The sequence below is a fragment of the Protopterus annectens genome, chromosome 4.part0 (genome assembly GCF_019279795.1).
Source record: "Protopterus annectens isolate FY-2018-M chromosome 4.part0, PAN1.0, whole genome shotgun sequence".
NCBI lineage: Eukaryota > Metazoa > Chordata > Ceratodontiformes > Protopteridae > Protopterus > Protopterus annectens.
Window position 1 is genome coordinate 1,699,984,362 of NC_056733.1, and position 14,306 is coordinate 1,699,998,667.

Consider the following 14,306-nt stretch of genomic DNA (forward strand, 5'->3'; position numbering starts at 1 on the left):
TAGGTTAAGTATGAATGTATCTAGAGTACTGGTTTGCTTAATGTGTAATAATAGTGTATTCTGTAGGAGAGGAAAACCTTAGACTATGAACCCATTGATGCAAGAATAGTGTATTCACAAGTGGAAAATGCCCTTGGATAAGAACCTGTTATGCCAGTGTCTCCAATTCATTTTTGGAAGAGAACAAAGTGTTTTGTAACTGTGTTAACTCATAATAGATCAACGAGGATAGGGCCTTTCATTGCGTGACTGAGTGACTAAAGGACTTGAGGTTTGTGACATCTCTGGTTAGGAACATCAGTGGTTTCTTCATTTAACTGACATATTTCAATAAGTGAATACCACAGAAGACAATATATTCAGTAATGGGGCAGATAAGAGATGATTGCAGTATTTAAGAATTGAAGGACTGTAAATAACTGGAATGAATGTCTTTATCTTTTAATTACCCAGAACTGTGGTGAAAAGGTACCAGTCTCTCCTTTATGTGTCAAATCTTGGTTTATTATGCAGAAACAGTATACAGTGGATATGTCAATGATATCAGAGTCAAATCTTACTGTCTCAAATAACAGTGCTGTTAAAGTGAAATAGACTGAATTACAATGTTTGTAGCTTCTGCTCTCATTACACTGTCCATTAATTCTGTACCCAGAATTATTCCTTCTGCACTCAGTCTTGAGTGACTGTCCCAAACTTCTGTGCACTGCCATGAGTTTATGTGCATCAGTCCAAACTACTTACTGACTTCTGTGCCTGACGTATCTCTCCTAATAATACCAAAGCCCTGTAAATTTCCTACAAGTTCTACATGCCTCTTTAACCTTAGTTCCCAAGCTGCGTACCATCTAAACAAGATGTGTTTGTACTCAATGTACTGCACATTCTGTTAGCACCTTTATCCTCATCAGTATTCTTGACTGAAGGTTATTCATTTGTACAGAAACATTTGTTTCTATTGAAACTGCATTCACTGAAACAGCAGCTGAAATATAAAATGAAGATATATGCTTGCTTTAAAATGGCTGCATTTATTGGCCTATGCAAAGAGAATACTGTTTTTATGTCTAACAAAATACATTTAAATGAAACCTGATCTTACACAGTGTAAGTAAGACTTCTGGCTTAAGAGGAGATGCTGCTGTTTATTAGTTATCTAGACATAACAATTTACTAGCTACAGTGAAGACATGATGATTAAAGGATGGAGTTATCCGCAGGAGTGAGCAGGTCTCTGCTGACAGCATTTTTCTTCAGGGGTAAGGTATCTATGCCACTTACCCTTGCAGTTCATAGTACATTTGCCAGTGATGGAAATGGCTGCATTTCATCCCATATGTTTCTGTGTAGCTATACCTGGGTGCATAGCCATACAAGATCACACCACCACCCTTTTCTTTGACATTCTTCATTGCATGTCTAATGGATTGTCTATGTCAATATAACATAGTTATTAGTATAACATAAACATTGACATATAAGAAATGATTATGCAGAGTATAAACAAACAAAAATAAGAGATGATTTCCAATAGGCTACCTCAATTCATTTAGCAAAATATTATGGTTCATATACTGGTATGAAGATGGTAGGCAGACTACATCCTGCAATGGATTTGTGTGTTCAGATTTCACTGAACTGAATCATGCATTCTCTCCCAAGGTCACTATTACCTGGTCATTGGCACGGTCCTGAGCTGTGCTGAACTCTGAGTTGATAGTAGTAAATCCATGGGTATAGCAGAAGCAACTTCTGCATGTGGTGGTGAGGTTATTGGACTTTTGCCCTTCAGCAGTCTTCTAAATTAACTGAAAGCTGCTCTGAACACATGGTTTCATTGTTCAGACCAATTGACTAAATCATGTTTGTTGAATTGTCAAGAAACGTATAACATGTTAATTTACTAAGATTCTGAGTTGTAATATGCAGATTTGGGTAACTAACAATAAAAACTGAGAAGGGCTAGAGAAAGCATATACAGGCTTTATGGAACCAGACATTATTTTTTGTCATTTTGTTTCATCCATATTTGCCAACTATTCTGCTAATGCAGTGGCCACTGATACTAAGTTAATCCTCTCTTTTCTGCTAGAGCATGTCTTGTTATATGGCTATCATTCAGGCCAGGGATTTTAAATGTAAAGCCCGACTCTTTCATGTACATACCTACAAGATCACAGTGGAGTGGTGGAGGGTTTAAACCCATTTCTGAGCGTAACATTGTCTAGATAGTCCCAACTCCTTGTAGACAGATGTCTCTGATCATCTTCACTCTGAGCTATGGTTTGTAGGCAGAGTAGACATCCTTGCACAAATGCAACTAAAGCTTCTCTTTATAAAGGTAAGCAGGTAATGTTTGGTGTTCCCCTCCCTCTCAATGCAGCTCCTGCAGCACTTAGATCACCAGAGAAGACAACCCATGTAACAGAACCAAGATGCTATCCCCCCAAAAAAGGAAGCCAATCTGGTGGTCCTCTGCCATAAACAAACTCTACAAGAGAAGAAAGAAACTGTTGCAAAAAAGAGTAAAATCCCATGACTGGAGGAGCTCCCTGGTCAGCCTCAGTAAGAAGCTGAGATCCCTCATAAAATCCTCCAAAGCTAATTACGAAAACAAAATTGCCACTGACTCTAAAAACAACCACAAAGCATTCTATAGCTATGTCAAGAATCTCAATGGCAACATTCAGATCTGTTCTAAGTTACAGCACAATGGCACTAAATATACAGAACCAACTGATATTGCCAACATCCTAGCAGATAGGTTCAGTGCTAATTTTACCCCTTCTCACCCCCTAGAGGGCCCATCTCTATACCGGAAGAATGCAGAGTTCCTGTAATCATGGCTGCACAGGTAAAAAACACACTCTCCAAAGCCAAGAACACAGCATCCATGGGACCTGACAATATCCCAGGCTGCGTTCTACATGAACTACAGAATGAATTGGCACCCCACCTAAGTACCATGTTCAATCACAGCCTCACCTCAGGAATTTTGCCCACTGAATGGCGCACCACAATGGTTATCCCACTCCACCAAGAGGGAGCCATGACAGACCCCAGGAACTACTGCCCCATTAGCTTTATGAGCCTGGTCTGCAAGGCCATGGAACGTATTATCATGGAACTCATAAACAAAGACATTGCTAATCTCCAAACTCTGGACCCCAACCAGTTCGGGTTTGTAAAAGGCAGATCATGTCTCCTAAGCCTGATAGACTTCGTTGAATCAGTAACAAAACCCATAGATGAGGGTAAGGTGGTTCACACAGCCTATCTAGATCTCGCCAAGGCTTTTGACACCATCCCCCACTCTGGAATTATAGATAAACTCACTAAACTAGGTATAAATCCCTATGTCACAAGATGGGTTGCCAACTAGCTCACAGACAGAACCCACACTGTGAAAGTAGCGGACTCCAAATCCGACTTCAGACCAGTGACAAGTGGAGTACCACAGGGTTCAGTCCAGGGTCCTCTCCTGTTTGGTATCTACTTCTCTGAAGTACAGGTTAACACAGAAGGTCTTTGGCTAATGAAGTTTGCAGATGACTGCAAACTGGGAGCCATAATCGAAACTCCTAACGATGTGGACATCCTACAAAAGGGCCTCACTGAGACAGATGCCTGGTGACAAAGCCATGGCCTGAAACTCAATGCCAAAAAATGCATTGTCATCCCCTTTGGCAAAAACTCTGTAGCCATGAACTACCACATAGGTGGTAGTCTACTTAACACCAAAAGTGTGATAAGAGACCTTGGAACATAGGTGGACAGTAGTCTCACCTTTGATAATCACATCGCCACAGTGGTCAGGAAATCCTTCTACATGGCACACCTCATCACAAAAGGTTTCTCACCCAGAAAAAAAGAGGTCATTGTTCCCCTCTACTCATCACTCATTAGACCCATTATAGAGTACAGCACCCCTTTTGGTATGTACCTCACAAGACATCTACAACAACTGGAGAGGCCACAGAAATACTTCACAAAGAGGATTACTGGCCTCAAACAGATGCCCTATGCAGAGCATCCCAAAAAACTCCAGCTTTACTGCATTGCATATCGCCTCCTCAGAGGTGATCTCTGCCTAACATACAGCTATGTCAAACCCAGAGCTGTTGGACATGCTCCACGTAAAGAAATCCCAATCCCTCTGAGCTACACGCTGAAGGGACCTAAACCTTGTCACCACAATAAACAGAACATGCTGGAGGGATAGATTCCTGTCCCAGAGACTTCCCATACTCTGGAACAGACTACCTATCTATGTCAAACAGAGCTCCTCATTAGCACTCTTCAAGAAAAATCTTGATGATTGGATGGGAAATACGAAATTCACCCCGGGGATCACTTCTGTGGCTCTGCTCGACAAGGGCACAGAAAAATAATTTTCTTGGGTGGCAAAAGTCAGGGTACCTTTTTGGCTATGCCTATATAGGCCCTAGGGCCAATAGCCTAGTACCTACCTATGAACCTATTTGGTTTTGTAGTGTAGACTTCTTCACTCTGTGCCATGAAGCTATCAATGAACCAAACTTGCCAAAATAATGATTATAGAACAACAGAACATGGAAATATCCTTGCAACACCTGTTTTGTGTCAATATATAGGAATACACACATATATATATATATATATATATATATATATATATATATATATATATATATATATATTGTCTGTGTGTTTTTACATCTGTCTCTCTCTCTCTCTCTCTATATATATATATATATATATATACATACACACATGTATGTATAAACAGTATTCTGTTATGATAAAAGGACTTTAGTAAAAGACTACCAAGGGTCTTCCACATTTTATCTGATTTCACTTATCAGACTGCAGAACCAGTTCCTGAGATAAATATTCTTCAGTTTACTGCAGCCATAATGCCTGTAATTACCATTGCAAATCTGATGATTGTTCTTAGTCATGGATTGTTATCTTTTCTACCCTTGGTGGTCTTTTACTGAAGTCGCTTTATGGTAACAGAGTACTGAGTATACATGTGTGTGTGTGTGTGTGTGTGTGTGTGTGTGTGTGTGTGTGTGTGTGTGTGTGTGAATATATATATATATATATATATATATATATATATATATATATATATATATATATATAGAGAGAGAGAGAGAGAGAGAGAGGGAGAGAGAGAGACAGAAACACACACATATATAATCCTATATATTGACACAAAACAGTTTGACATCCAGTCTGCATCCTTCATTTGAGCTCTGAATAAATTTAAATTAAAAAAAATAAGACAATTTTATATTTACTTCAAACTACTGCAACTTTATATTTAGTATGTATACTAAGCATGGTTATGTGGCTACAGCCCAAGTTCAAGGCCTACCTTTTTAACACCTTCACTGAATTATCACTTAAGATATAGGTAAACATATATATATATATATATATATATATATATATATATATACACACACACAAGAAAACAAGCCATATTAACATGTTCACTGTTACAAACATTGTACATCGCACATATCCTTTTATACAATTATTAATATTTCAAAATTACGTAAATTGATCAATTTCTGCTTCCTTTAAACCTCACTCCTCCTCCAAAACATTAATCTGAATTTACTGTTCCCACAATTTCCATATTTTTCTATGTGATTTGCTCCTACCCCTTTCTAAAGATCACACTTCCAGTTCTTTTATCTTTGTTACAATATTCACTACTTTAAATATAGTTGGTTTAGACTTTGATTTTCATTTTCTAGTAATTGTTTTTTTTGGCAGCCACCAGAATTAAAATGAACAAGGTCTTCCTATGTCTAGGCAATTCAGATCCTATATCCCAGCTTATAGGGAAAAAAAAAACATTGCTTAGATTGCCAATTTTCTCACCAAATATTAATGACAGAGTATTCTCCCCCTTCGCAGATTCCTGGCTCCACCAGTGGTAAAGAAGGTTATTTTTTGTCTTGTTGCAGTTTCAAGTTACACTTTTGATTTAAGAAAATTGATTAGCATAACTTGATCTAAGATGACCTTCTCTAAAATATATAATTCAAAAAAGGATAGAACCATAGCTCCCAACTTCCTAGCACAAAAAATTTGGACAAGCCAACAATAATAGGGGACAAAGCATTAAAAATAAGGACAAATTTTGCACATTGCTCTTGTGCACTTATAAAGTTGCTAGAATAAAATGTCTAAGATTACCATGAATTTTCTGAAGGATATGAAGTCTGAAACTGAAATGCTCATCATTATTTAGTGAATTCAGTCCTTACTGATTTGTCACAAAAATCCAGAAAATCAAAAAATTTATGAGGAGCAAACCAAAAATATGTGTCAAAAATGTGGACATTCTGTGAAAATCATGACAGTTGAGAGGTACGGTAGGGAGGTAGATATATAGATAGATAGATAGATAGATAGATAGATAGATAGATAGATAGATAGATAGATAGATAGATGGATAGATAGAGAATAACAGATAGTATTTTTAAAACATTAAATACATTCAACAACATGGACTCTGCTGAACCTGAAATTTCTGAGTAGGGTCACCATACATTAACTGTATACTACAGAATTCTACAGCAAAGTTATTAAAATACCACCAAATCAACACCAGGGTAATATGGAGGTACAGTAGTTAACATTGCTGCTTTACACTGCTTGTTTCCTTGTCAGGTTTCTTGCTGTAATACCTTTCATGTATAATTTGTATGTTTTCTCTGTATTTGTATGAAGTTTTGCCAGGGTATCTGACTTCTTCCCACATTTTGGGGACAGGAAGAAATGAAAGTCATCTGATCTAGGAAATGAACTAAGAAACCAAGCTGTGTGAAGAAGTGATACTAGTTGCTACTCTACTGTGCCATCCCTACTAACAATCTCTCTTTCTCTCTCTCTCTCTCTCTCTATATATATATATATATATATATATATATATATTTTACAGGTGTGTAAAATCTTACCATAACGGTAGATGTCTTTCTGTTTACTATTGCAGTATTCATAACATTAGGGATTCCATGCCAAGGTACACTGTTTGTCACATGTATGCCCCTTGCATAGTGTAGGGCATAAAGATGACGTCCGGACATACCATTCTCAGAACTGAGAGGCCCACTAGGAATAAATGTCAGTCCAAGGGAAAAAAAGGTAACCAGTACATTCAGGAGGCAAATGGATTGGAGGGGGGGGACTGAATACTACAACACTGAAGAGAAGTCAATCTACAGTTATGGCAAGATTTTACACAACTGTACTATGTTCTTCCAGATCACTATTGCCGTATTCATAACATTAGGAAGAGTGCCAAAGCTCAGGAAGAAACTTGGGAGGAGGAAGGACCAGCAGAGCCCTCTAGGAAGCCATGAAGGATGTCCCTAGAAAAACTAGCTCTAGCTCTGCAGATTCCATCCAAATTGTAATGCTTGGTAAATGTATGCACACAAGTCCAGGTAGTTGCCTGAAGAATAAAGTTAGTAACTAAACCCTTGAAAAAAAGTACCTGAAGAAACCACAGCCCTAGTAGATTGAGCCTTAACAGAATAAGGAAGGCTCTTACCATGAAATGAATAATAAAAGAAATACCTTTTAAGGTCCAAGCAGAAATAGTTTGCTTGGATACAGCTAATCCTAGGAACCTAGGATGAAAGGAATCAAAGAGCTGATCACATTTCCAAATAGTCTTAGTCTTATCCAAATAAAATCTAAGTTGTTTATGCACATCCAATGTGTGTAGTACCTTCTCACTGGCATATTGCAGAGAAGGGAAAAGTGGGCAAATAAATAGGGTTTATATTATATGAACAAAAGTTCATATAATCAAACACTGTAAACAGCGAAAATGCTGGATATCGAACCCTTTATTGTGGGGGGGCTGCCCCCCCTGCTAATTATCTATACCAACTCTGAGATCACACTACAGTGAGGAAAGGGCAAATTTCCCAATCGTCACTGTACCATGATCTCACAAAAACACATCAATGTCTGGCATTTTCGCTATTTTGGACTTTCGTTCTTCTAATAGGGACCCAATGAATAGACTGATTAAAGGACAACTCATTCACCACCTCGGGCATACAAGGATTAGTATGCAAAGACATCCTGTCCTTATGAAACATCAAAAAAGGAGGACTAGCCCTAAAAGCTTGAAGCTCAGACACCTGACTGACAGAAGTAAGGCATAACAAAAGTACAATCTTCCAATAGCAATGTTGCGAGTAAGCTGAAGCTGCAGCCTCAAAAGGAGCTGGAGTCAATTTTTCCAAAACAAAATTAAGATCCCAGGAAGGAGGAATAGGCTTCCTGGGATGCTTAATATGAAGGGCACCTTTTAGGAACTGTTTAGCCTGAAATCTGGAAGCTAAAGGCAGTACCGTGGGCGAAGGAAGCAATTGACTGGACTTGTCAGAAGCTACAGACACCAATGAGGGGTCAGCAGAAGGACACTTGTACAACAATTTACAATTTTCAGGCACCCAATAGCATCTATCAGGTTTCTTGGGAGCAGAGGACTGAGAGTCTGGAGCCTTAGAAGCATCAGAAAGTGTATCCAACAAGGCAGCCAAAACAGGAGGAACAGCAGAAGTTTTAGGAGAATCCACCTGCAGCAACTAGTAGTATATTTTATGCACCTCAGAAACCTGAGCACAATCCCTTTTAAAGAACTCCTTTATCCTGAAGATCGTGCCCCCAAAATAAATCTCTTTAAAGGGAGTATCTGGACTGGTAGATTCCTCTTCTCTGATCCATAGTGCAAAGCAGAGGGAATCTCAGAAGAATAAGCAAGGATTCCTCATCTGAATCCAATTCCTCCTCAGAGGAATCCTGCTCCCTGGCCTTTTTAGGGGAGTAGAAGCCCAAGGGGAAGCTGTAACAGAAACTCCCCGAGGAAGTTTCAATGCCATCAAAGCACTAAACAAACCCAGAGTGAAGGACTGCCAGTCACTTTGCGGATCCTTAGGAGCAGGGGTGATATGTTTAGTCTTTTGATTTTTTTTCAATGGGATGTCCACCTTATAAAATTTGGAAGGCTATGACCCAGGATGTCATTCAATGATAGTAGTAAGAACTTCTCTGACTAATATTTGAGAAACCCCCTAGGCCCCTCAGAGATAAACAGCTGTGGTTCCACCTGAACATCTAAGATGGACGTCTGCAATATCTCCTGAGATTCCTTAAAGTCAGATCCCTGCCGGCTTCCAACCCGGTTGTGGCAGAGGAATCCAATGATAAAGTCAGGCGACCCTCCCGGCACTCACTCACCTCAGGAGAGATGTCCAGCAGAGGTTCAAAAGCAGAAGATTCTGGACCAGGCTTCTTGGCCTTCTTCTTCACTGCCAGTTGTTCCCTTGGAGTGGGGAGTTCCCTCCATTGTATCTTTCGCAAAAAGCTTAAGATGCTACTTTTCAAGATAGAGCACCAAAGGAGATAGTCTACTATGAAGGGTTTTAGGTACAAAGGCTTGACAGATGGAACAGGACATATAGTCATGCGAGGCAAAACAGACACTGGTCGTGGCGGTCTTTATGGGGAATCTGTCTCCCACACTGGCATTTACCCTTCTTGGGTGGCATGAAACCCCACAAACAACAATAAAAAAGATAAGTAAAAAAGAACCCCCCAATGGGGCACTTATTTGCAACAGCTTGGTTAGCCGGCAATGGAATAGGCATTCATACCTACGATCAAGCGATGGCATTTGGACTGCTGGCAAAGAAGTTCTGAGGATGGTACATCCAGACATCACCTTTATGCCCTACATTATGGAAGTAAAATATGAGTGATGTATGGTGTACCTTAAAGCAACCTAAAGGCTTTGGTATACTTGCCAGACATCAGGCTGCCCTTGGCAGGGGATTCCTAATGTTATGAATACTGCAATAGTGAAATGGAAGGGTGTATATATAGATATATATATATATATATATATATATATATATATATATATATATATATGTAGTATCAGGCAAGCAATGCTGTTATTGTACTGTAGGGGCGCTCTGGGGAATTAGCAACATGTAGTGTTGGTTCTGTATTCTCTGGTAACTTGTTGTTTCCGGTATGTATGGCGATGGCGAAGTTGTGAACATGTAGCATGGGTGCGCACCTGAAGGCTCTTAATAAAGAAAGGCCTTACAACTCCAGAACCGTGTGGTCTCCTTTATTTCCCAGGATATAACATATTGGCGATGAGGATGGGATGCCTCCGAGTCCGCTGCGAGTGAAAACGGCGGGGTGCAGTTAATGTCGGACGACGAAGAGACTGGGCCTGCCGGGGTTATGTCTGGTTCCATGTTGGGGTCGCTGGTTGCATACGACTGCCAGACCCAGACCTGGGAGGAGTATTGTGAAGTGTTGGAACATTTTTTTGAAGCAAACCAGATAATGGATGCGGGCAGGAAGTGAGCCATATTGCTGAGCTCGGTGGGCAGCAAGACGTACAGTCTGATGAGGAACTTATTGAGTCCTGATAAACCGGGGGATAAATCGTTCACAGAGTTGACGAGCTTGCTTCAGTCACATTATAACCCGGCCGGTGCAATAGTCCAAAGGTTCAAGTTAAATTCAAGGACTAGAATGGCCAATGAAACGGTAGCGGAGTATGTCGCAGTGCTGAGGAACTGGCGCAACACTGTAATTATGGGGACAAACTGACAGAAATGCTACGAGATAGGCTCGTATGTGGCATTGCCGATGACCGCATACAACGCAGATTGTTAGCGGAGCCTGAGTTGTCGTTTGAAAAGACCTTGAAGTTGGCACAGGCCATCGAGACGGCGAATAAAGACATTCGTGATTTACAACCAAGAACCATCGAAGGGGTGGGGAGCAGGGGTGCTACCCCACTGCCAGTGCATAAAGTAGTCGGGGAGCATAAAACACCAGGGAAGTCTGGTCAGTATGCCTGTTACAGGTGTGGCGGAGAACATCTGTCAAGGAACTGTCATTTCTTAAATGAAAAATGTCATGCTTGCGGGAAAAAGGGCCATGTGAAGAAAATGTGCCGATCAACGCCCTCTAGGGATCAGCCGAGAAAGGGGGAGGAAAAGAGCAGTATGATGGACAGAAAGGGAAACCGAAAAATAAAACGGCAGTATGCACACCACATGCATGAAGGTACAAATCAAAACACCAGGGAAGACGAGGAAGTGTTTACTATGTTTAACATGGAAGAGGCTAGGTGGGAAAGAGTCGATCCCATCACAACCCAGTTGGACTTAAATGGTAAAATGGTGCAGTTTGAAGTGGATACTGGATGTAGTGTGACGGTTCTGTCCAAGGCTGAGTATGGAAAGTTATGGCTAAAAGAAGCTCAAAAGCTGCGGGACTGTTCAGTGACTTTGAAAACATATACTGGTGAAACAGTTCCCACACTGGGGATGGCCAAAGTAACTGTAAAACATAAAGATAAAGTCAAACAGTTGCCAGTCATGGTGGTAGCAGGTAAGGGACCAAACCTGTTAGGCCGGGCGTGGTTAAAGGAGCTGGAAATGGGTTGTCTATGGCTCCATAAAGTAGAACAGCAGGGGCTGGCCTTGCAAGATGTGCTGGTGAACAATGAAGAAGTGTTCAAAGAGGAACTGGGGACCTGGAGGGGTCCACCAGCAAAGATACACGTTAAAGAAAATGCAACGCCAAGATTTTACAAACCTCGACCCGTACCATATGCAATGAAGAAGAAAGTGGAGACTGAGTTGGAGCGACTCACCAAGCAAGGTATAATTGAACCAGTGAAGTTTTCGGAATGGGCGGCACCAATTGTTCCAGTATTAAAGTCAGATAATACTGTACGCATATGTGGTGACTACAAGCTAACAGTGAACCAAGTTTCGAAACTGGAGCAGTATCCATTACCCAAGGTGGAGGATGTGTTTGAAAAGCTGTCGGGAGGTGAAAAGTTTAGTAAACTGGACCTCAGTCAGGCATATCAACAAGTAGTTCTGGAAGAAGGGTCAAAGGCATATGTCACCCTTAACACACACAAAGGGCTGTTCCAAGTCAATCGTTTACCCTTTGGGGTTTCCTCTAGTCCAGCTATTTTCCAGAGAATAATGGAGGGACTGGTGGCAGGAATTCCGAAGGTGGCTGTGTATCTGGGCGACATCCTGTTGACGGGGAGGAACAATGGCGAGCATCTGGAGACTCTGAACGAGGTGCTAAGTCGACTGCGAGAGGCTGGTTTACGGGTGAAACGGAGTAAATGTGCTTTCATGGTAAAGGAAGCCGAGTTCCTGGGTTACAAGGTGGATGCCTCGGGCCTACACCCCCTGCCAGACAAGGTAAAAGCCATCCAAGAGGCACCTGCACCCACAAATGTTACAGAGCTGAAGGCTTATTTAGGCTTACTTAACTATTATAACAGGTTCCTACCAAATCTGTCAACGCTGTTAGCTCCTTTACATAAACTGTTAAGGAAGGAGTCCCTGTGGATGTGGCAGAAGGAACAAGACAAAGCGTTTGAGCAATCCAAGGAACTAATGCAGTCCTCAGAGGTTTTGGTGCACTACGATAGTCACAAGGACTTAATTTTGTCATGTGATGCCTCACCGTATGGGTTAGGGGCCGTGTTGGCACACCGGATGTCAGATGGACAAGAAAGACCCATTGGGTTCATGTCATGCACCTTAACACCAGCGGAGTCAAACTATTCCCAGCTCGACAAAGAGGGGTTGGCTGTAATGTTTGGAATTAAGAGGTTCCACAAATACCTCTATGGCCGGAAGTTTACTGTGTGCACCGATCATAAGCCTTTGTTGTCACTGTTCAACGAGATGAAGGCCGTGCCTCAGATGGTTTCGCCCCGAATTCAGAGATGGGCTGTAACATTGAGAGCTTATGAATATGAGATTGTTTATAAGCCTGGGAAACACCATAGCAATGCGGATGCGCTGAGCCGTCTGCCGCTACCGGGGCCTCCCCAGCGAGAGGAAATGGAGGACCGAGTGTTGTTGATGGAGGACATCACGTTGGTGTCAGCGAAGGAATTGAGCGAATGGACACGAAAAGACCCGGTGTTGGCTCGAGTGTTTCAATGGGTCCAGCAAGGCTGGACAACACAACAATCTGATCCAGTTTTCAGACCTTATGAGGTGAGGAAAACAGAGCTGAGTGTGCAAGATGGATGCGTGTTGTGGGGGGCACGAGTGATAATTCCGCCCCCAGGAAGACGTGCACTTTTACAACAGTTGCATCAGGGTCATGTGGGCATCACCCGAATGAAGGCCTTAGCACGAAGTTATTTCTGGTGGCCAAAGTTGGACCACAACATTGAAGTCGCTGTGAAAGAGTGTAAAACCTGTCAGCAGTATCGCAACTTACCTGTGGCGGCACCACTACACCCATGGGAGTGGCCGAGTAGACCTTGGCAGAGACTTCATATAGACTATGCAGGGCCTTTTATGGGGGCAATGTTTTTGATAATAATGGATGCTCATTCTAAATGGATGGATGCCTACCCAGTCAAAACACCCACTTCCACCACTACCATTGACTGCCTGAGAAAAAGTTTCAGTAGCCAAGGATTACCCGAGACTATCGTATCAGATAATGCATCATGTTTCATGAGTGAAGAGTTCAAGGGTTTCCTGGAAAAAAATGGCATTGTACATGTCACATCAGCACCATACCATGCGGCTTCAAATGGCTGTGCTGAAAGGGCTGTCCAGACCTTTAAAGTGATGATGAAAAAGGCCGGAGACGGAAGTATGGCAGCCAAAGTATCAAGGGTGTTATTCAACTACTGCATTACACCCCAGTCTACCACGGGATTGTCCCCTGCCGAGATGTTGCAAGGACGGAGATTAAGATCCACATTGGATCTGGAGCATCCAAATATCCGAGCTAAGGTAGAGAGGATCCAGTGGAGGCAAAAAGATCATCATGATCGACGATGGAGAGAGAGAAGTTTCCTGGAGGGAGATGCAGTGATGACGCGAAATTTCAGTTATGGACCTAAATGGATTCCAGGGTTTATTGTCAAGAGCACGGGTCCCCTGTCGTACCAGGTGAGGTTGAATGGAGGTTTAGTGGTGAGGAGACATGTGGACCAGATTCTGCGGAGTGCGCAGGCGAAGGACTCCATGGAACTGCAAGCCCCGGAAATGCCGTTAGTTTCGGGAGAAGGGCTCGCAGCGGCAGGAGGATCTCCGATCTTGGGGGCCGAGAGAGACCGCCGGGACTTGGAAGGAGAGGTTCCCAAGGATCCAACTGTTCCAGGGATGGACACATCGGTACCCGAGGTGGTAACGGTGACACCGGAGTCACCCCGGGTGGTACCATTGTGCCGTTCTAAGCGGGCACTGGTTAAACCT